The sequence below is a fragment of the Episyrphus balteatus genome, chromosome 3 (genome assembly GCF_945859705.1).
Source record: "Episyrphus balteatus chromosome 3, idEpiBalt1.1, whole genome shotgun sequence".
Taxonomy (NCBI): Eukaryota; Metazoa; Arthropoda; class Insecta; order Diptera; family Syrphidae; genus Episyrphus; species Episyrphus balteatus.
In genome coordinates, this window is record NC_079136.1 from 40,827,080 (window position 1) to 40,852,511 (window position 25,432).

The following is a 25,432-nucleotide window of genomic DNA, read 5'->3' on the forward strand; positions in this document are numbered from 1 at the left end:
TGAGGTAGTTTTCTTGATGAGTAATTTTTTTTATCAAAATTCCAATCTGGAAAAAAATAGTATAAAATGAGTTTTTACAAATTTTTTTTCGCCTATTTTTAACTTTGAAATCGATTATTTCAAAAACTATTGGTTATAATATATTGATTTAAAAATTAGAATTAAATGTGCAATTTTGCCTTTCGGAAATGGTATCATTTATTACAGGGGGAGATAGACCCCCCTCCCAAAGAAAAAAATGTTTGTATTCAACTCCTCTTCAAAAACCCGTTATCAAATCCTGGCGCCCAAGTTATCCTACTACGTGCCAAAATAACATTTTTGTTTTATACCTAAAAGTTCGAATTTCGGTATCTAGGTTGAAATCGTACATTTTTTTTTTCTAAGCCAATTTTAAACTCATTTTCATAAAAAATACCTCGTTTGATTTGAAAATAAATATTATTTTAGAATATATTTTTAAAATAGCATGTTGTTGTGAAAATATATACTTTAATTTGATGTCGAAGTTGGGTAAATGACGAAAAAAATGGAATTTTTGAACTTTGACAGCTTATAAATTCTAGGTGGTTTAACCGAGTTACATGTTTTATACATTGTTCAAAAGGTATATTTATGTCCTATCAGAAACTGTAATCGACTGGGTAAAAATTTGACGAAGCTACATTTTTTTCAATGGGTGAAGGTCAAAAAACCCGTTCTTTGCCCCTAACTTCAGATTTTGGGGGTGTTAGGGACTTTTTAAATACCGTTTCGTAATCAGTGCGACTAGCTCTACAAAACGTGATAGGTCTCCGCCCGCGTATATTTTAAAACCTCATTTTTGTAACACCGTGTATTGATTTTTATGTCAAAATCATCAGTATTAGAAGGGAAACTATTGTCGTGAATATTATAGCGAGTTATGAATGTTTCCCTATTTTTCATACAGTTTATTAGATAAGAAATTGTTAACAAGAATTGTATGAAAGTTGTGAGTTGTGATACGGCTCCATCTTGTCACTCACCTTTTTCATTATTATTTTTATCAAAGAGCTTTTAGTAAATACTCTTAAGCCTCTTGCTTTTTTTTGCTTTAAATCTTACCATGTATATTATTAAATTTCGTCTTCTGAATTTAATATTCACAGAAACTGTCGTTGACAATTACCTGAAAAAGAAAAAAAACAAATTAATTGACACGCCATATTGAAAGCAAAATTGATAGTTATATTGAATAAATTAACCCCTTCCCAGCTGATATCCCTGCCAACACTCTTTTGAGTACTCTGATGTATACACTCTACTTCTAAAACTAAAATCTAAAGAATTTGGTTGAAAACCTTTCCTCCATTACTACTCCAAAAGTGATTATACATTATGTTCCATTTTCCATTTACCCAATTTACAAACCATTAAAAGCAATTATCTTGAGAAATAATTCAATTTGTGTATAGACTAAGGCAATCTGAGGAATGCCTAACGCGCAAAGTGGGTATTGGGCCCAATAGGGTAACTATTCGGAAAAAAATCGACTTTTCCAACCACCACCAATTAACAATAATTCAAACAATTCCATTTATTCCTTTTCCTACTTAACCAAAACTTTAAGGACCAGAAAAAAAACCTATCAAAGTTCATTGCCCTCAAAAAAGGTTGATAAACTTTAATTGCATCCCTTAAACAAAATACAAACGAAAAAAAAAACAACGAATCCAGGTAATATCGACCAAATAGTCCTTCAATACAAAAACAACAAACAAACAAACTGAAAAAAAAAACAATAATCCTATCAGAAAAGTTTTATGTTGTTCGGGTCTTTATTGAAAATGGAATTCAATTCAAAGTTATGGAACTTTTTTTCTTTGTTCTTCAAAAATATCCTAGGCACTGAAAAACAACAAAAATGCCATAGAAACTCCATAGCTTATACAAAACACAAGTTAAGCTGTAAACCAAAAAATAACAGAAAATAAAAAAAAAAAATCCTTCTCCTTCTATCGGATATAAAGGCATCCTGTTACCAACATCCTCCATCCATTTCGCCACCATGGCAGCAGCAACTTTTCATATAATATTGCCTTCGCCATCGTCATAGCCAAACACTCGACACAAAAAACAGGAAAGAGGAATCATTTCAATTGCAACAACAAAAAAAGTGTAACAACAAATTTATTACAACAACAAACTGCCAAAGGATTAAATTCCTCACACACACACAGGAGAGAGGAAAAGGATATTATTATTCGTAAAAAAGTTCGATGAAATTGCACCACTTTCAAAACAAAATATTGGAAAAAATATCTTTTTACACTCTAAATTGGATTCATACTCTTTTTCATACGTAGATTGTAGATACCTACTCTGAATGTTCAATAATAATTTTCGAAGATAAAAAATATAGTTGGTGATGGGAGGGGGTAGAGATAATATTTGTATAAATGCAACACTTTAAATCCATGAACCAATAATATTCATATATTGAGGAATGTGCTGTGCAGTGGGGAGGCAGCACGTTTTGAATCGATTTAAATTTCGTCATAAAAACCAAAATGCAACTCGATTTACCATCGGTTGCATTAAATGATTGCCATCTTCTTTAAAATAAAGTAATGAATTTTTTGAAGTGAAAACTTCTTTAGTATCGTAGTGATTTGAAACAAGATGAAACGAAAACGCGGCACGACTTCAACTTGTTATAACTTTTTTGTTTTAACAGATAGATAAATGAAATTTGTACTGTAGATAGGTAATTAAATAAATTAAATAATTGTACAAAATTTCAATTTATTTCATATTCAAAGTTCGGAGATAACGGTAAAAAGATGTTCTTTTTCTATACACGTTATATCTTTTGATTTAGTGCACATACAAATTTGATTTAACTTTAAAACGCATGCTGATAACATAAACTTTTATCACAAGTTACACAATCTTAAATTGAAAAAATTGAAAAATACCTCAAAACACCTATGGAGATCTGTTGCCGATGACCAGCCACCAATGTAGGAAGTACCGTAATCTTAGTTTGAAATGTCGACATATTTGGCTTTAAAAAATTCTTACTTTTTTGTAGGCATGTTAGAAATATGATTAATACGTCATGTAAAAGGTGAAATAATCTTAGATGATATAAAATTTATTAAAAGTTGTCATATAAAAAAATGGATTTAAAAATGATAGGTAGAATAAAAAAAAGGTAGATTTTGTCGATTTTTTTTTTTTCAAGAAAAATGATTTTTTTAAGGTTTCACTTTTACAACGTGTGAATTACACACATGAGGTTTTTTCTTAACCATGTTCAAATTTTCAAAAACTATAAGAGCCGGAAATGGCGTGCTCATAGAAATGTTGGGCTCTAACAACTATTAAGCTTAAGGGAAGCAATATTAAGGAAGCTTAAGAACATAAACACCCTTCGCCTCCCGAAGTCAAATTGCAATATTTCTAAGCTTTAATCGAGAAGAGATGTTCGAACGCATCGACTCGGACAGAAAACCCCGATGAACAGATATAATTTGGAATCCAATATGATCCATTAAAGAAGACCTAAATCATGGACGCAAGGATAAAAAAAGAGCTGATAAAAACCTGCGGTCCAGCGTACATCGGTGGAAAGTCAAGAAGATTCAACGAAGTGTTATACCGTTTTTTATAGCAACATCATAAATCTTGTCAAAAGGGGAAAATACAGTCGATAAGGTGTTTGGGATCATAAGATCACCGATTGACAACGTACGAGAGCAATCAACCAAATTGATATGCGCAACAGGAGACAGCTACCAAACACCAAAGGACTGAAGGAAGTGGCTACAGAAGCTAGATGGTAAAGGCCGGGATCACTAAGGAGTTTCAGTTCTTCGATATATTTTTTAAGCTAAAAGTTGATCGGCCTTTCATAGTCAAAGAAAAAGGAACGTACCTAAGTGCAATCGATCGATTGTTTAAGGATAATAATGACTCAACGTTTCGGGAGGAGGCTGGACAAATGCTATTTTCCAAACACTCGAAAAGAGGCTTGTAGAATGAAAAAGCTAACGTAGAGGTTTTGTCATGGCGGTAAAATACCTCAGCAAGACAAACGGAGATTAAGAGGAAGATATTTATTATTAAGATCACCATATTATTGTATGCCCATATCTTTCAAGACTCTTTGCACTGTACGAGAATAACCTGCTCTCTCCAATATTGGAGGAGTCATGACACTATTTGACAGTACAGAGTTGGTGTTTTCTCAAAGGTGCTAACAAAGGTACTGTCATTGAAAAATGTATATACTCCTTTTGGGACACTGTAGCATTTTCTTGCTATTATATCCTATTATGGAAAAATTTGGTTCCTAGAATATGGGCGTTCCCTTCTAATTTTTTTTTGTCCCTCAGGCTTTAAAACATCGGAAGCTTGGTTCCCTATCACTAATTTGTTAGTTTAGACCTTTTTTCGAAGTAAGTCACTATCACTCTCGAAGGAGAATAGTGACCAGTTAAAATTCCTCATGAAATCATTGAGACTCTTCAAGGTGGTTTCTTATTAGACTGGATTAGTTTGAATAACTCTGAGAAATTCGGAGTTATGACACATTGGTCTGATGTGCCTAAAAGCGATATCACACTAACAGTATATTGAGTCTAATGTTCTTTAAGTTTGACTCTTTTGGTTAATTGCTAGGGTTGGGGTCAAAATTCTGCCGGGATCAAAATTCTGCTTTCAAAATTCTGCTTTACAAAATTCTGCTTTCAAAATTCTGCTTTCAAAATTCTGCTTTTCAAAATTCTGTTTTTCAAAATTCTGCTTTTCAAAATTCTGTTTTTCAAAATTCTGCAAAAAGTTAAACAACATTTTCCAAACCCTTTTTTAATTTTTGCAAAAATTTGTAAAATCATCTTCTTGAAAAATTTTCTGCTTATTTGATTACTTACCTTCCTAATTTGTCATTCTTTGAATGCAAATTAATTTTTGTTTTATAAATGAATAAATTTGAAAATATTAAGAAAAGGTTTTTAATACATTTCCGAAAATAATTAAAATTTTTTTAGTTTATCAAATAAAGATGAATATTCAAAAATTTGAATAAGAAAAGGAATATTTTGTATTAAACAACATCGGTTCCAATAAGTTAAACATAGATTTTATTTGAAAGAAAGTTAGTCTATGCATTTTAAAAAATATTTGCGACACTTAAACAAAAAAATTTAGGAAAGTACCAATGTTGAATTATATTAATGAGGTGTATTTTTTTTTAGTCAGCGCATATGCTATAAAAAAAAAAAAACAGAATTGGCAGAATTTTTTTGTTCAAGTATAATGCTGGCAGAATTTTGAAAAGCAGAATAGAAAAAAAGCAGAATTTTGAAAAACAGAATTTTCGTTAAAAAAGCAGCCATAATTTTGACCCGATCCCTAATTGCTAGCTTCCAATTTGGACTTAAGAAGCTCTTCACTATATTATTGTTAACATTATATGGAAACGATGGCACTGCCCGGGGTTGAACCATTTGGTGTAGTAACCTCACCGGTAAAATTTATGTATAGATGGCTGTTATCACAAAATACCTATTTCTGATTAATCAGTCCAGTTTTCTGAAAACATCTGAATCTGGTTTCATGGACAGGAGTCTCTTTTGGTGCTGGATATCATTTAAATGCTATGCAGAATTTTTAAACATGATATTCACAAATTTGGTAGATTCCGTGGCGCGATGGTTAGTGCGATGGGTTATGAAGCCAGAAGTCTGGGTGCGATCCCCAGTTTCCTTTACCTAAAATTTAAAAAAGAGATTTTTTCAGGAGTAATTTTTCTTGCGAGTAATTAACAAATTTTAAGATCCTCTCCATTCTTGCAAATTAATTACACAAACACAAGAATGATTAAGAGTTGTTAGACACTACCCTCCTTCATAAGATGTCTAATGTATGACATGTCGTGCCAGAAACTTTTATCTTTACAAATTTTAGCTAACTTAGTAGTTATCATTGCCGATGTTTGGCTTTTGCAGTTAGTTTCTCTCAATTATTAAAGGCATTCTGGATGAACCTTTTTTCTTTTTTCCATTAAACCATTATACTTTTTTTTCTGTGAAAAATGACTGAATTAAAGTATTAAATAGAAAATATGTTTTCCATAGTTGGCAACCTTGTATTTAATGTCGATGATGAAAAAAATATCAGTATGAAAAATAAACGTAAAGCACTTTGCCAAATACAAACACACACAAACAAACATCACAGAGAACTGATTTTGAAGCTGTGGCATTTCGCTTTTGATTTCTATCAAAGATAACATAAATGCTACCTCATATAATATTGCTGCAACTGATGCGACGTGTCCATAAAAGATTGCAATTTGCTTCCAGGCTGGCCAAAAAGCTTTATAGTGTTGCACCACAGAAACACACTCACCTCTGCTGACTCTTAACACACAATGAAACATGCATTCGACCAGATACACAGTGTATTGGGCTTCAGAATATTATTATTATCACCCCTCTCAGATCGATGACGGACGACCTGTTTCGTGCCTCAATTGATGCAGGTAATTAGTATTCACCTGTCTTGACATCTGCACTCTAAATTTATACAGATACATCAGATTCTACGGTCTCTCTCTCTCTGTGTTGCTCTCTCGTCTAAATTCACATGCAAACATCAAAAAGCTATTTTAAAGATTGCATCTATATTTAGCAGGTACTACACATTTCACTTGCTTTTCACAGAAATGTGTGGCATGCTGTTTTGTGGGCATTAAGCCAGAGATTAATGCAGATAAAGGTCACACGAAACTATTCTCTCTCTCTCTCTTCAAAATTATATGCGGTCTATGATGATATTGCAATTTAATTAGATTCCGGGAAAACCAATAACCTATATAATATAATTGTATCCGCATCCGTCTCAAAGGTATGATAGAAGTACCTTTAGAACGGATAGGATACTGGATAGAGGTTAAAATGCTTGCTAAAATTTCTAAGACCTTTGTTTACTCTAATCTGGACTAGTTCTAATTAAGCATTAATTTAAAGATGGAAACAACTTTGCACAACACCAACACTTAAGCTCTTCGAATCAAGAATATCCGTCAAACTTGAGGTGAGTTGCAGCGTCAATACAGGGCGGTTGTCTCGAATAGAGACATTCAAGAAAATTAAAGAGTCTAACTTTGCATTTTACTTGCTTACAGCTTACTTGGTTAAATAACTCCGCAAAATAACGTCGTTTGGAGTTTTAACTTGTATGTATATAAGGATTTTGTATTTAAAGATAACTTGAAATACTCGTAATATACCTAATACCTAATCAAGTTAACAAGACTGTAGAATGCTATACAATGTTTAAGAAGAACAAATAATAATTTATTTTTGAAAAGTGGGTATGTACTTACATACATACATAAATTGTATGTGGTTAAACTGTGCTTAAGTTTTATGTGTGAGGAGAGTGGTTAAAACCTTAATTAAAACTATTATAATGGAAAGTAAATTTGAAAACTTTCATTTTTATTTGCGATATAGGTACTATATATCAAGTTATGTATTCGTACAAAAAAAAAAAGTTGAGATAACATTTTTCCATAACATTACGATGGTAGAGAATGCCAAAAAAGTGGGTCCCGGAAGTCCGTCTGTCTGTCTGTCTGTCTGTCTGTCTGTATAAGGAGCTACAGCCTAAACGGATGGACCGATTAATGTCAAACTTGGTGTGTAGCGTTATTTGGCGACTCTCCAGAGGGGTTTTTGGAATTAATTTTTTTGGACCAAAAATAACGGTACTTATCATATACCGATTTTAGTAAAGTTGAAATTGCTCAAAAACGGCTCCAACGATTTTGTTTAAAAAATTCAAATGTAAGTTTTAAGACAAGGTCTATCTTCTAATGAAATTTTTTTTTTTGAAAATCATTATTAACGGTACCTGCCATAGAACCGTTTTTTTTTAAATCCGATTATCTCCAAAAGTGCTTATTCTATTTCAACGAAACTTTTTGTGATGAAGAATTTATATAATTTAAATATAAGCCAAAAGCAAAATTTTGAAAAAAATACTTTTTGGATTTTTAAAAAAATTTTGAAAATTTTTTTTTGAAAAATCCAATTTTCGAAAACGGGACATTAAATTTTTTTGAAATTTTGTGTTTAGATGTTGATCAGTGATTTCTACAAAATGGCATACCAATTTTATTTTAAAACTTTTTTTCCAAGAAATTATTTATAAAAAATTAGTTTTTTAAAAAACGGCTCTAACGATTTTGAATTTTTTTTTCTAAAAATGCTTGTTAGTATATCAGTCAAAACTGCATACTTGTTTTGGGGGGCAATTTGATTTCAGATTTTATATTATTTTTTTAAAAAACGAATTTCCTTTTTTTTTCTTTCCCATATATTTAGATTTTCCAAATTTTTCTATATAAAAAGTCTTTAAAATTTAAGCAACTTGAACTCTAAGAGCAAGTACGTGCGACCCCAGTCGTGCAATTTATTTTTATTGAAGTGCACTTCAATGATTTAAATTAGCAAAAAAGTTTTATTTTCGCAATTGTTGGGGAAAGCATTTTTTTATTTTTTTTATTATAGAGTTGGACTCGTATTATTTTTGAAGTAAAGGCTTGCTTTGCGTAACTCTACTGCTTGCAAATTTTAAATCATTTTTTGACGTTGACACACAAAAACATTGTCAAAATCTTTGCCAAAAGTGTCATTCATCCGGAGTGGTCGACAGCTAAAAAACCTGTCAGCACCCTGCGTTGCTGCCAACTATGTTTTTAAATAAATATCAGAAAATTTGATATATTGAAAAATTTCAATGTTCAATAAAACTGGAGAATTTATTTTTTCGGTAAACCGAATATACTTTTCTGATAGAATTTATTATTCTTAATTAAATCCGAAGTCGACAAAAATCTATGATACGTTTCGTAGATAAAAATTCATTTTGAACTTCTTATTATCTCAAAAACGTCATGTCAATGTTTTTTTTTTTTACTTCGGATTTAAATTAGGAATATTAAAATCTATTAGAAAAGTATATTTTGGTTTACCAAAAAAAAAAATTCCAGTTTTATGGAACATTGAAATTTTTCAATATACCTATCATGTTTTCTAATATTTATTTAAAAACATAGTTGGCAACCATATAACCTCAAAATACTCAATTTTTTATGAAACATAAATGGAAGATATGTCAAAATGGTGCTTATTTACTAGAATATCCATGAAATATCGTAATCAGAAGTCTAAAATTGTGTTTTACTAATTTGGCACTTTTTGGAGTTTATTTTAAAAATTTTGGATTTTTTTTTATGGAATATGAAAAAATTTGGCATCATTTTCGTATTCTCCATACAAACATCCTTCAGTGTACCAAATTTGGTAAAATTTCGTCAAGAAATGGTAGTGCAAATGAATTTTGAAGCCAAAAAGCACCAAAAGCACCACTGTGCGCCGCACCACGACTGCACCACGACTGCACCACGACTGCACCACGACTGCACCACGACTGCACCACGACTGCACCACGTCCGCACCATTTCATTTTTAATGAAAAAAATTATATTCTCGTACTTATACAAATGTTAAAGTCGTATTCAAAGTTATTTTGACATGAGTAACAAATTGACAGGTCGTATAAACAGGACTTGGTGGTCGAGTGGTTAAAGTGTTGGACTTCTAATTGAAAGTGGTCTGGATACTCGGGTTCGAATCTCATTCTCGTCGGTAGTTTTTTTATTTTTTTTTTATTTTTCATTAATCCAAAATTGTGTATCATGTTGCAGCGAATTTTTCATACACAATGAAATGGTGCGGACTTGGTGCAGTCGTGGTGTAGCGGTGGTGTGCCGAAATTTTCCTCCAAACGGCGGCGGTGCACAGTGTGACAATTCGCACATTTAGCAGGATTTAATTAAAAAAGCAACATACATGAATGTAAACAAAAACCAGTTTCTCTTAAAGCCTAAACCTCCCCCTCAATGAATATGCACATTTTTATGCGTTAGAACTAAGCACAACAACAAAAAATTACTTTAGAAATTAACTTTTGTATTATTTTTTAGAGAATGGTCTGATTTAGTGCCAAGTGGATTTTGCTTCTGTTGCAAGTGGTTCGTGAGGTTTAAGGGAAAAGTTTATTTTTTTTATATTTAATATAATATTTGTGATTATAAACTTAAGTTTTTTTTTTATAAACTGTTGTCATAAAAATGGGGGTGCTTGGAAGCGAAAAAATAGTGAAAAACTATGTGTTTTATGTGTTCATTAGACAAAAAGTATAGTTTTACAGTGTTTTTCAAGGTTGAGACCCTTTTTGTTTTAAAGCTGTATATATGTGGAACCAAAAAGTGTTTTATCTTTTTGCGCACAGGTGCGACACTCATACAAAATTTTTCGTATTCTAGGATGCCAACCGAAATTAGGAAAAAACAAATTTTTGATATTTGGATTTCCAAAATCAAAATTAAGCGTTTCGATGCTGTGTTTTCCTTCGTTATGGATAATTTTAATAATTTTTCATTTTTTGAAGAGGCAATTAAGTCAATAAAGGCAACCTTCAAAACTCTATGCTTGAGGTTTGACGAAAAAATGGCCAAATGTGGTCGTAATAGAGAACGCTTTGAAAGCAATAATTGTGATTGGTTAAATGAAATCATTAAACTGCCACAAATTGTTTTAAATGAAATTCCCTTATCATCTATAACATCTTCGTCACAAACCTGCTACATTTGCGCAGAAAAACCATCTGAAGTGAACATTCAGCTTATAGACTAGATGTTAAAGTTTGGCAGGTTAGAGATCAAGGGAGTAAAGAAAAGGTCAAAGCAAGAACAAAATGATTCAAGATAGATTTAGAGCTGAAATTCAACAGCCCGGCAACACAAATGATAGCAACACGGCCAGAAGATTTTTTAGAGATGAAGAAAAAACTGCTGAAATCACAGGAATCGATATTGAAATCATAAAAAAGTTTCACATTATTTTAGAAGCGCTTGGGTCTGGGTATGTAATTGACGTAGATTCCTTTGAAACATTTGCAAGAGATACGAGGGAGCTATATATCAGAAACTATAGCTGGTTTCATATGCCAGCAAGTATTCATGAAGTTAAATATCAAAGACCATTTTTGATAGTGGCACTGTTAAAGCCAAGGTTATGGTTATGCAAAAAAAAAAATCTTATAAGAAAGTAGTTTCCTTATTTTTCAATTTTCTCAAAAACTAGAAGGCATAGGAACATATGGTTTTTAGTGTTTGATAATGAGTGAATTAAAGCAGTTGGATTTATCAATCAATTTTGTACTGATATCCACAGTCTTTAAAAATATAGTCCTCTATGTGTTTCTTAAAACTTTTTTTTTCCCAAATTTTGAATTTGAAATTGGTTATTTCAAAAACTATTTATTAAAATAACTTGATTTAAAAATAGGAATTTAGTATAAAATGTTGGCTTTTGAAAAAGGTATCACTCATAACTGTAAGTGTTGCCATCGTTTTTAAATAATTTTTTCTTAATTTTAAGTAATTTTTTAGAAAATTGCCCCTCCCTCTTAAACGGGGAGGAATCGACCCCCTCTCCTGTAGTAAAAAATGCTTGTATTTACCTCCTCTACATGAATTCGTTACAATTCTTCACCTTGTGAGTTATCATCCTTTTGCCCAAAAATGACCCCCATTAAACCTCTTTTGTTTAAAAATATGAAAGAATATTAACAAAATTGTTGTTTCATTTCATTTTGTATATATTTGTTATAAATTCTATAAAAAAAAATCCACGAAAAGTTATAATCTGTGAGCGTTATTAATTAAATCCCGCTAAATGTGCGAATTGTCACACTGTGCGGTGGTGCGGCGGTCTAATTTTTTTTTTTAATTTTTTCTTTAAAAATTAAATTTCTATTTTTACTCGAGTTTCACGATCTGTGATCAACAGTTTTTGTTTTCCTTTGCCAGAATCACACTTAACCATTCCACAAACAATCCAGGTCACAAGAGTTATGGTATCATCATGGCGCTAACCAGAGCTGGGTTGTCTTTCTGACCAGCTGATCTACCTGACCTTCATAGGTAGCCCAGAATGATATAGTATTCAGTGATTGCATACTGGTTTGCGATTTTTTAAGAATTTACACATTTTTTCCAAAATCGTTTAGTGTAAATGGTGACGTCTTAGACCAACAACGAGGAAAAAAGCGTAGACTTACTTTTATCATTTGCATTTCTTCTGGGAAGCAAAGTGTCATTTACCCCAAATTAATTAGACTTCAACTGATTTAATAAAACATTTCAATTCTTATCACTGTAACATAAAAATTCAAATGGCTTCTTAGAATATAACGCACACCATTTATTTTTGTTCACAAAAGCCTATTATCTCAACTTTCAGAAGCAATTAAAAGAATAAAAAAACCCAGTTAAATTTCAATCTGGAGTTAAATTCTTCCGTTAAAATATGTTCCATGGCACAACGCACTGGCACACACAAGGCGTCACAATTACTCAAAAAGCATAAAACATTTGCAAAAACAAAACAAAAATAATGTCATTCGTTTAACGGTAGGCAGTAAATACATAAACACTAAACAGCTTTAATATTGTTTCCTCCTCTTTTGACTTCTAAAGTATTCTACTATAATATAGAACACATCAGAGAACAATACGAGATATCCATGAGGATATCAGTTCTTGGCAAAAGACTTAAATAGCACTATTGCCATGCATAATGGTCTTCTAACTCTTATCCCTCTTTATGAATAAAAAAGGAGCAGCCACTTACATTGCGAACGAACATAGAAATCCGCAATAAGCATTTTTATTTTGCGAATATTTGAGGGCGTTCGCTTCGTCGACTGTCAGTCGGCAGCGCGGCGATGGTGCGGTGCGGTGGCGTCAAAGTTGTAATGTTGCAAAAGTTTCAGGTTCAAGAACAAGTGCATTATGTTCCAGTAGAGTGGGTTTTTTGGCATCGGCTCTCTTGTTTCATATATATTCGCTGAGCTGTATGCTGGTTGTTCCAAAAAACAAATAAAAGAAAAAAAGAAGAAACATGAAACATTGAACTCCAAAGAAGGTTATAACTGCTGAGTCTTCAGTTTGTTCGTTTTGTTGTTATTGTTTGATGACGACTCTGTCAAAGCCTTTAAAGGAAGTTTAAGCTTCGAAATCAGTCATTTAGATCGAACAAAAGCGGTTAAGAAGAATCTTAAAACATGATACTTATGGCCACTTAAATGTCAAGATAATACAAGCCAGCCTCAAAACGTGTGGTCTTGAATCAAAACTAACCAGAGCGTAAAAGGGGTCTTAGGAAATACAGCCAGCTATATCATTGCAGCTTTATTGTTTGAAACAAAAGGCTGATTGATGAATGAGTGGTTTCATCAACTATGTGCCCATAAAACTCATGCAAACTTCACTAATTGTACTAGATTTACCTATTTAAGATCTAGTTTCCAAGGTTTTTGTTATTTCGTATGTTTCAGTAGGTATTTTAGGAACTTTGGAAACTATAGTGCGTGCCTATTCGACCGAATCTAATAATAGTTCCGTCTCTCCTATAGTTTCAATACGTTTTCTAAAACTCCGTAATGCACCTTTTTCATTGTGGACCATATAGGGAAAAGATAGAGTTTTTTTTTTTTTTTTTTTTGAATATGTTTTGGGTAAACATCTGTCGAAATGGTTTTGCACCCTCACACGCTGCCGGCTGATTCGGTCCAATAGCACCAAAACAAACCAAACCGAAATTCCATATCATCTATATTATGGAATAGGGTGTAGTAGGGTTGAGCGGTGCAGAATGTATATTTCCTGTCTGATGATGTCTGGGTTGTCCGTTCTCAACTTAATATGGCAGGAAATTAAAAATCTATATGTCTGGTGTTGTTGTATCTGTATGAATTGAATGGTGCATAAAGTGGTTTCCCATTTGGTCAGATACATGTGTAAACTACCAGTATAGCAGGTGCGGCTAAAAGTATTTATAGAGAGAGTAATGGTCGGTGGTGGCTTGGTTTAATTGCAGAATAATTGTACATGAATATTGGTCACAATAATAAACCGAGTTGATATAGATATATACCGACAACGACGATGGTCGTTGGACCTGTAGTTAATGATTCTTTGTGATATATAAATAAAAACAAAAATGACAAAATTGTAAAACATGTTGTTTTGAGGGATGTTTTGTTGGTTTGAATTTATTTGTTTCAATTTATATGTTTTTTTTTTTGAGTATGTGCGGTGGACCATGAATGAAGGTTGTTTATATTTGTCCGGTTTCAAATGTGTATTTTTGTTCAAATTTGCCAAACGTATCACTTTATTTTAATTGAAGTGGAGTTAGATGTTTGCCATGGTGAAATTTATGACTCAGCATTGTTTTCAGGGAAAAAAGATATAAATTGAATGACAATTAATTTTGAAGTTGGCTGTCGGCTCAAAGCCTTGCATAAATGTTGAATTGATTCCAAATTGCCTACTAACGTCAGCTTTTGTTGAAAGGAAGGTATGATGATATAGTGGCTTTAAAAATAGTTGGCCAACAAACCCATTTAACTCTTGGTAACTCTATTTTATATGCAAATTCTTGGGATCATAATAATTAGAGTCATTTGGGGTAAGATCGCTCAGTGGGTAAGAGCGCGCAATGTTTATTTCTCAAGTTGTGTCCAAAAAAAACTAAATCGAAAAATGAGTAAATCAGCGCTTAGTAAGACGTCAATAAGTGATGACCTTCGCGATTGTGTGCTCAGCTTCATTTTATTTTAAAAGCGGGTTGAAAACACCCGGCTCAAAACAACAAAAAAAAAGTTGTGCGGGAAAAGTGTATTTTATTATAAATTTGGTAAATAGAAAAAAAAAGTACCTTTGTGGGTAAAATCGCGCAGTCCATTTGGGGGTAAGAACGCGCACTTCTCCCCATATTAAACTTTTCTTTTTTCAACAGGACAGAAACATTTGAAACTTGAATTTTGAAAAACGAAGGCTGTTATTCATGAATTCCAAAAAAGAAAGGCCGTAATCTTCTAATTTAATTCGAAATATTTTTTTGTTTGTTTTGTTTTATAAATAAAGTTTAAGTTTTTGTATTTGAACTTAATTTGTTTTTTCATTGGGCGGGTTCAGAAACGTTATTGACTAAATATTTAGGTAATTTATCGGCTTCTGATTGGTCAGCTGTCAAAAAAAATCCTTCCAATTTAGGTAATTTTATTGGAAAGCTAACTGGAAAATTAGGCAAAAAAATTTTACCTAAAAATTTAGGAAAGATATTTTTGTCAAAATGACAGCTGATTGTTTTTAATAATTATAGAATTTGTTAGCAGAATTGAATTTATTTGTGTGACAAACGATTAAAAAGTGCATTATCGGTTATAATTAATATTATTTATTTATTAAAGTGAAGTGAAATTTGGTGTCTGCCCCATGCGAACCATAAAATTCTCAAGCAAGTTTCGAAATTTGACAATAATGGCGTATCCAAACTAATTTAGTCAATTTACTCAAATTTCCGTTCAGAAAATGACGTTGCCTAAATATCTAGTCCCTAATATTTCTTGAACGTGCCCATTAACATTTTCATTCATTTTAGTGAAAACTTGAAAGTTTTGAAATAAAGTTTTGTTTAACTAAGTATAACATTAAGTTTTTAGACATTTAGTTGCCGTAAACTGTCAAGATTCCTTTTAAAATTATGTGCGCGCTCTTACCCAAGATTTTGAGCGATCTTACCCTGACTTTGGGGAAAGAGTGCGCACTTCGACTTCATTTGGTTTTTGTTTTTAATCATATGAAATATTTAAATTAAAAAACTTTTTTTCTGTGTTTTCTTGTTCCCAAAGTATAGGTTTATCTAATCTAAAAAAATTATGCTGATATCTCTTACAGAATCTTCACAATTTCGCCTTAAAGTGAAAAGTGCGCGCACTTACCCCAACTGACTCTAAACCTTAAAATTCTGCTGCTTGTGACCAGTAGTATTTTAAGGTTTAATTTATCATTACTCTTTCCTGTTCAGTAAAATGCGTTGATTAGAGTTAGGTACCTGTTTTTTTTTACTGTGAGTAATACTCACTGAGTATGCAGTTTTATAGCCTTATGCATTCTAATAACGAATTCAAAAGTCTGGCAGCTTTAAATCGCGGTTTTAAATGGTTTCTGAGGGGTAAATATAGCAAGTTTTCCAATTACTGTGAGTAGGCTAAGTTAACACAAAATCACTATCTGAATATTTTGTTTCTCGTATTGATTCCTTCTGTGTGATGAATACCCGTTGATAAGTTTTTCAAGTGAGTTCTTTGAAAGGTTTACTGATCCGTTTTTTGGGCCGTGCTTGGCCCAATCAAAATCCGAGTAGATTATGCAAAACCTCAAAACCTGCAAAACATTTCTATCTAAAAAAAATTTAACAAAAATGAAGAAATATAAGTTTAATCCATGTCTACATTGTGGGGTTAGCTGAAAAGATGTCTGAATTCACCCATGCGTCCGTCTAAAGGCAGTTCAGTAGTTTGTTGGATTCCATTAGGTAGCAGGTTTGAAGTCCGTGATATAGTAATAGTGACATTTTTTTGCTCTATGCAGAGAAAATACTTTATAACGGTACTCGTTTGATTTCAATTTTACCTCAAGTTTCGGTAAATAAAAGGACTTAACCAACGCTGATTTCTACGTTGCGCTGTACGTGTCATTGTTAGGGACGATCCTTTAAACCTTTAAACGATCTTTTAAACCTTTGTGAAAAGAATGAGTAGAAAGGCGGGAGTCAAGATCTAGACATAAACTTCATAGTTAAACTGGATGTGAACTATATTTCATGCTTTAGTGCATTACTAACTATTTTTTTAAGTTATACTTTTTTCCGGAGTTTGTATCAGAGTAAAAATTTATTTTTTGACAAATGCCAATTAATTTTAAAAGCATGTTCACACGAGTAGAAAAAATGTTTTGATAAATTCCAAACTACAAATTAATGGCTAAAACAGATGTGCGGCACATCTGCACGCATCACTGCACGCAGCGCTGCACCCAAAATACATGTGCATCAATTTTTAAATTATTGATGCCGATTTCTGTCAAAAAAAATTGATAACCTTGATATTTATTATTATTTAAGAAAAGAAAGTAAGAAAACGATAAAAATGGATATAAGTAGTTATAATGGAAGAAATAATTGAATTTATAAAACAAAACAAGGTGGTTATGTTTTTTTTATAAATTCAATTCAATTCTTCCATTTTAGGAAAATCAAAACGAACGTTATTTGAATTTTTGAATGATAGATTGTGTCAACTGCCAATATCAGTAATGCCAAATAGCAAGTATTTTGTATTTTTGTCGCTCTGAGACAGGCACCTGGTAAGTAATGCCCTTGGTAGTTATGAAATTGTTTCGAAATTTAAAATAACATGTGCCTCGCCAACACCGGTCTTGGAAAAAAAATGCTAGGTATAATTCAACGCTTGAAGTATACTTTTGAAATGAAAGTTGTGGAAACGAAAAAATAATTGTTAATTTAATTAACAGCCAAACGATATCAATGCACTTTTGACAACTTGTGCTCATAAGATATTCTGCCGGAAACTGGGTTACCAAATTCATACAACATGCTATACATTCATTTATATGTATATATTTAAGTTTTAAAGTTTGAACCTTGATTTAAATCAAAATTAGCCCTGATATGAAAAATCAGTCAATTCCATAAATTAAAAAAAACACAATTTAAAACTTATTAGGTAACTATAAGCTATTTAAATTTTAATGGAAATCCGTTAATCGTTGTTTTATTTTACTATGAGATAAAAATCAACATCAAAATGTTAATTTTATTCTCAAAACAATATAATGACAAGCTCTAAAAATATTGTTGGTATATTCATCAATATTTTATCTATCAATATCGGAAATGAAATCATCTATCGAAATGTTTATCTTTTTGTTTTTTTTTTTTTATTTGTATTATTATAAATAAATAAATGGCCAAAAAAACATTAAAGAATTAACTATTGATTTTTTGAATAAATATCAAATGATGACAAGTGACTGCCAATTAAGCGATTTTAGTCCCACGGTACCACTTTCATTCCATTTACAACACAATAACAATATTTAGCTGATCAATGAGATTTTGTTGTTGTAACGGGGTAAATGGACGCATTATTTTATGCAAAACAGATTAATAAGCTTTTTTTTTATTAACAAACAAACAAAACGAGCGTAAAAACAGTTAAAAATTGAATTAAATTAAAAAAGATTTTTTCATTGATAATCGAAATCCAGTAAACTACTTCATTTCCCATATTAATAAAGTGGAGAGTTTTGCTTTCTCTACCACAACAGCAAAAAAGTTTGTAATTTAAATTATAATTATGATTAATTGAAATAATTCATCTTTTGAATTCTGGTGAAAATATATTAAAAACTTTTCACCAACAAAAAGTAGTTTTTTGTTTTGCTGGAGAAAACTAAGTTTAAACCAAAACCATAAACCAAGAGTTGCGAAAACCTTCAACTTGCTAATTTGTCCTAATTAGTTTTAAAATTACAAAAAAAAAAAAAAATCTTCAACTTTCTCACTTTTATTAGAGGTGTAAAATTATTGTGTGTTTGTTTCTTTTGAACTTTCTCACTTTTTCATCGTGATTGACATTAATTGAAAAATCTTCCATTAAGCTCTTTTGTAAACTTAAGATAATCGCTGATCTGATGCTGACGTTTGTAGTGTTGTAGCGTTGCTTTGATTCACGATTATATAATTAACACTCTGACAAGAGTGAGAAGAATCTTAATCAAATTTTGTGTGTTTCATGTATTAGCATTTTTGTTGTGTTGAGTTTTGTATTTTTCTTTATTGATTTTGTATTCTTTCGTCATGATAATTTAAACCAAAAAAAAAATAAAATTGTTTATACTAAAGTCTGTTTCACGTTCTTGTGAAAATTATGAATTTTGAATAAACTAAGTGGAACAGGGCCATGATAAATATACATATATACACTCTGGTGTATACTCGTTTAGATTTGTGGCTTTTTTGTTTGATTTATTGGATTTGTATTAGAGAAATATTTATTGTTTGATTAATTTATATACTATAGCCGGTGAATTGCTGGTGAATTGTTTTGTGTGTTAATTTCGTTCAATTAACCTAATTTAGTTGATGAAATAATAAAACAATAAAGCATCATTTTGGTGTTGAATTTTTTGTATCAAGTGTTTTTTTACACAAACCTTGTTGTCAAGTGCGGAAAGGTGAATATCACTATAAGAGCATTTTACCCTGACTCATATAGACCCGGTTTACAAGAGAAATTTTTGTTTGCTGTTTTTTGTTTGAAGAGCAGGTTATGTAAGGTGTTTTAGTTTATCCACAATATGAGTTTAAAGAACTGAAATGAATTCCGGATAGAAGTTTCACAAAGTGTATGCAATCGGAAAATCGTTATAACTAGTGATTTCGAAGGGGTTTATTCCAAAATTTTCCTCTTATGCTGTTCTCTTCCCGAAAAATATCTTATGCTGTTCTCTTATTTGTTAGAATAGCATACGAGCGAAAATTTGGAATAAACCCCTTCGAAATCACTAGTTATAACGATTTTCCGAAAGGTGGCTGGAAACTGGAGACGGCCGAAAATAGGCAACTCTACCCTAGTTGTTTTTTGTTTTCTTAAGCCTTATGCGGAGAATGTTTATAATTGTCATATTCTATGCGGATGGCTTTAGCAAAAAAAAAAAAAACAACACACATCACAACTCTTCTACAAGGTTGAACTTATGGGAGTTAAATATGCAAAGAAATAACGATCACTCCTTGCAAGACACGTAATCAGCGCCAAAGACAAAATACAAAGAGCGTTGTACAAGATTTTAAAATACTACTTTTTAACGTTTTATTATTCACATTATGGCATTTGAACACCTACGCACCTGCCCGTCGAGCTCTCGTATCCAACTCCAATAGGAAAAGTAGAAGAGGATGTCCTTAGCGCCAAATTTTAAGGTATTCTAGACTTTACAGAAAACCTAGTTATAACACGATTGCCACTCTCCAAAAAAAAGTTCACCCCGAAATTTTCCAAAATCTACCAACTATTCCAAAGTTCAATTTTCTAAAACATCACATTTTAAAACAAAATTGCTTTTTTTTAATATCTGAGTAGCTTACGTTGTATTCCAATTGCTTTAGAGTTTAGGATAATTGAATTTCAGCTAGATTTGTAAAAATGGGTCACAGGGATTTCAATGCCTGTGAACACACATGCTTCCAGTGACTAAAATTTTGAAAACTGTCCGCAATCGTTAAAATCGTTGTGATCTATTTTGAGAATGAATAGTCGCGTGACCGAAATCGTATGTGTGTTCCTAGCCTTTAAGAACAAAAGACGTACTTAAATGCATCCAGTATTTTGTGTAGGTATTATTATTTGAAGCAACCACTGAGATAGTAATGTTCAGGGATAGGATGTTGTGGACCTAAAAACTTAAAAAAAGGCAAAATAAAACTCTAAAAAAGGCATAAAAAGGCATTTATTGGGAGAAAGCATGTAATATAAAAATTAATTGTAGTAATTTTGAACAATCATGAGTTTTTTTTAAATTTTCAGGTAACAAGCGCCTGCGATTGTCCATTATTGGAGACTTTTCACGAGTTGATTTTTGCTGTGCGGCCAAGCTTTTCAACTCGTGTGAACGTAAGCTGCAAATCGTGCGACATATCGCGCGGCTAAAATCGACTCGTGAAAAGTCGTCATAAGTGCTTTAAAGGAGCTAAAGATTAAATTAATTAAATAATTAAAGCACTCGACATCAACCACTTCAACATTTGCCGGGAGCTCTTGATTTGTGTTCCCATTTATTACTCAATTTACTTGTTCAACTCACTCGAATCCCTTATTGCCCAAAAAAACTGATTTGTACTTCTCAACAAAATCTTTTGCGACTGCCCTTTTCGCGGCTTCCAAATCTCTCTTGATTTTCAAAATCTGTAGAACTTCTCCAATCGAATATTGTAAATTGAGTAAGTTAGCTTTTGAACCCTGATACGTGTCGGTTGCCGGCCGCGCAATAGAACATAGAAGGCATTAAATGGTAGCAATAGCAGACAAACAAGTTGCATAGGTAGATCCTTAGATATATTGAGTAAGTTATCTTTTTGTTTGTATTTGAGTGTTTTGTGTGTAGGCATTATTTTAAAGACGCTAAAAAGATTAAAAAAAACATAGATAAAGGCAAAAAAAAAGGCAATAACAAGAGAAAAGGCAAAAAAAGGCAAAAAAGTAAGAAAAGGCAAAAAAAAGGCAAAATAAAATACATATATTTGGCACGAGGGGGACGTTAAACGTGTTTGTTTTAAATCTATAGTGTCGTACGATTGAGCAAGAAAAAAAGGCAAATTCCACAACATCCTATCCCTGGTAATGTTTAACCCGGTGAGAATATTTTTGTCTTGTGCAGTACTTCGCGTCATTGTCTTGCTGGAAGGACCATTTGACTGACAATCTTATTATTTTCTTAACTGGCGCCCGGGCATGAAACTTTTTTCCCCTTCTGATCTATTTATACATTTAATATTTATTTAATATTAAGTCTCGACATATGAGTGAGACCTTTATATGTTTCTACAAAAAGTCGCAAACTCAAACAAAAACTACTTCTTCATATCCAAAGAGGGAAACTATTTTAAAAATAATTCCATTTTAATTGTATTAATGCCATTTTGTTTATTACAAGTCAAATCATCAGTAGATCTGTTATAAAAAGATTTAAACAAAATATAAAGTGGCGCCCAACAAAGGCATTATTCTAATTTTTTTTAAACTTTAAATTCTTTTATTCTGCATTTATGTATAATAAACTATTTAGTATGGGCAAAGTCATAAACTAGACGAATTGTGGACCAACTTACCAAATTACTTACCTACCCAAACACACCTAAGCCAAACATTTTACGAAAAGCTGATCATTGAAAGTTATACATAAGAACTGTGTGGGTAAGATACGTATAACCTACAATATCTCACTAATTAGAAAGCTAATAAGAAATTAAAATATTCAAAAGTAAAGGTATGTACCTACTTATCTACCCAGTTACCTACCCAGGTAAACAATCAATTAGAATGTACTTTTTACAGTCGTAGGTAGGTATTTGTCGTACACTTCCTAGATATGTATACATATACATAAAAACCATTAATTCTTCTAGATATCTAACCACAAAACCGTTAAGTCGTCTTTTTCTAGGCAAAATAAATTCTCCAGAAAAATGAAATAAAAAAAAAAACACAACACACCCAACAACTTCGCACTCTAAGTCTAGGTAGGTACCTATATAGATTCAAGTTCTAAAATCAAAAACAAAAAAAAAAAGATGCCGCAAATGTTTAACCACATTTCCGCCACAAAAAAAAACCTTAACATAGATACGATAGATATAAACCTACAAAAGGTAGGGTATTAGGAATGTTATAGAAATAAAATAAAAATAAATCTTAAGCCGGAGTCACAACCAACTATGATATCATATTTCCATTCTCTCTGTCATTCCAAAGTGCAACAAAGGCAAAAACAAAAAAAAAAAAACTGCAAATATTTAAAAAATGTAATACAATCTTATTCCAACACCACAGAGCAAAAAAAAAAAACCAACAAGGGTATCTGTTTTATCCTGATTTATTGTGGTTTAACACATATAAATACAAAAATATAAGTCCCCTCTCTCTACTCTCAAAGTCAAATGTTAAATTGAAATTAAAATAACAACAACAAAAAAAAGTTAAAACTTATTGGCAACATTTCGATACGACCTGTTGAATGAATCACAGCAAAAATATGCTTAAAATAAGGTATACCAAGGCAAGGCACTCAACACGACACGTAACAAAAAAAATACAAACAACACAGAAATACACACCAACCAAAACCCCATCACCAACAATATTATTGCTGGCATGCCACTTCAACAATGTTCAACCAGCTATCCGGCTTCCAATTCCAATTCTCCAAACTCCAACCAGCAACAAATGAGGAAACCTCAAAAATACACACAACACGACACAGCTTCGATTCGAATATTATTTTACCTATTTTTCCAACTCACCACACACATACACCCGACCAATGTGTTGTGAAGGAAATCCCCCTTTTTTGTCTTTTTATAACTTTAAACTAAAAAAAAAAAAAAACGAAACCCTGGCGCAGTGTGACAACCTTTTCTGAGCGCCAAATCGATTCTTAACAGTGTCAGTGGCTTTGAAACCCCGTTTTCAAACTAAACTAAAACACCCCACCACTAACACTAACCACCCTCTTTTTTTCTTCTGTTCTGCTATTATATTCATCATGCATCTCTCAAATAAAACACGTTTAGATACTTGAATAATACAAAAAAAAAAAGATACACTTTCCACTCTTCTATACACAATAATACAAAAGAGTATCTAAAGGCTAAAGTGTAGTATATCTTAAAGAGGTTTGTTTTGAAGTATGGATTATAAAACACGTGCAATTACGGTGAATTAGTCGGCCATAGAGTCGTTTAACCTGTTTTTTTGGTTTTTTTTTCATTTGTATCTTTTTATTTGTTTGAAATTCAAAAATGCTATAAAAGTAATTATCATTCTTTTAGATACATTCATACACTCTACACTCCCATAAATATGTAAAGTGAATTCTTAAGAAATATAATCAAGTATCATTCATTTGACTGTGTTAGTGTTTGAAAAAAGTCGTACAACACTGACCTGACCCTCTAAAACAAGGACCGCATCCTTGTTTTTTATACATAAAACTGAAATACCTGCGAATTGAGAGAAGATGAATTTACCTGGTTGAATATTTTTTTCCTTTGAAGACGATGTTCTTGAGTTTGCTTTTATGTTTTATCCAAATAGATTGATGATGGTGTTGTGACGATGACGATGGTGTTGTGATAGTGTTGTTGTTGTTGTTGGTTGTTGGTTTGATTATAAATATCCTCCTTCACCGATTATATAGGTACCTTGCATCGGTTGAATCAAGAATTTCTGATTCTTCGTTAATACAGGTTTTTTGTGTGTTGTTCGTTGTTCAATGATGAGTAATCCCACAAGAAGATTCAACACATTCAACACAAAAAAAAAAAAATCAAGGAACTTTTGATGACGAGGACTCTTTTCTTTTGAATCTTTAATTTTCTATCTCAAAGATTTCGAAATTTAACACAACCTTCATAGAAAAACACATACAAAAGAGTTGAAATTCCAAAAGGCTTTTTTTTCCCAAAGACAACACAAGAACAAACAAAAACTATCTACAGAAAAAATGCAGAATTGACGCTTAGAAACTTGTTTAGATACACTTGCACTTGCCACACTTCTTTCCTCTTCTATATTCCTTGATTAAATATTTATTTTATTTTACTCAAAAAGCAAAAAAAAAAGATACACAAATTTTCACTCGGCGCATAGAGCTCGCATAGATACGAATGAATTTCCATAGATACAACTTGTTTTCCATGCAATTTGAGATGAGAAAATATACAAAAAAAAAAATAAAACTAACTAAAAACCAACAAACGTACAAAACGAAAACGCACACAGCGATAAAATTATTTTTATTTAAGACAAAAGATTGATTTTTTTTTTGATTTTTCTAATATCTCTCTCTTGTTTAACGTTTATAAATACAAATCTCTCTTAAACAATAAATAATAGATAGATTATACTCTAACTTCTTCTGAGTAGATAGGTGTGAAACAATAGAATATAAAATTGAATTTTTAATTTTAACGGACACTATTTTTTGTAAGCTGTAGATAGAGATACTTTTTTGGATGACACGTCGTCCGCTGTTTTAAAATTTCTTTCAGAGATACGTCCAACAACTCCGATAGCACGACTGAAACTGCTTTAAAACTTGTTTTCAAAATAATAAACGTTTGAATTGAATTCAATCGGTTTTTTTTTTTTTTACTTCATACCAACACATATACTAGTGCATTTTCAAAAAGCGCATACAACACATTGAAATAAAAAAAAATAAAGTAGACAAACACACAGATACATCGTAGAGACCAGCAGATACAGTACAGGTAGTTTTGGTAGAAAAGATATCCAAACCCATAATAATACCCATAAGTCGAAAAGAAACCTGCTGCTGCTGTTGATGCTAGCTGAATGTAGTTTGTGTTGTCGTGTTGGGGATACTTTGTTGAGGAAACATTTTTTTGTTTTTTGTGCAACATTTTTAAATTGTCTCCCCGCAAATGAACTCGGATAGGTTTGTTTTGTTGCTAGGTGACGACGATGACGATGAGAAGCGTGGTGGATTAAAAAAAGTTTAGTGTTTATGTGGTGTGAATGCTTTGGGGAGTACTTTGGAGCAGACTTTGGAAGTGGGAAATAGAAACAGTGCTGTCGTTTGGAAATAGAAAGATGCTGGTATAGAAGGGTAACATTTATTACAGATATCGATTTCAATTTTGTATCTTGTGCA

General features: G+C 31.9%; 1 protein-coding gene across 2 annotated transcripts in view; it reads right to left on the reverse strand.

Annotated features, from left to right (window-relative positions):
• The window catches only part of LOC129914533 (uncharacterized), a 148,726-nt gene extending 123,851 nt beyond the window's left edge, over positions 1–24,875 (reverse strand). For both annotated transcript variants that reach the window (XM_055993839.1, XM_055993837.1), the window contains exon 1: positions 23,784–24,875. The gene's annotated coding sequence lies outside the window, so the exon portion shown is untranslated. The remainder of the gene's footprint in view (positions 1–23,783) is intronic.
• Between the last annotated feature and the right edge of the window lie 557 nt (positions 24,876–25,432).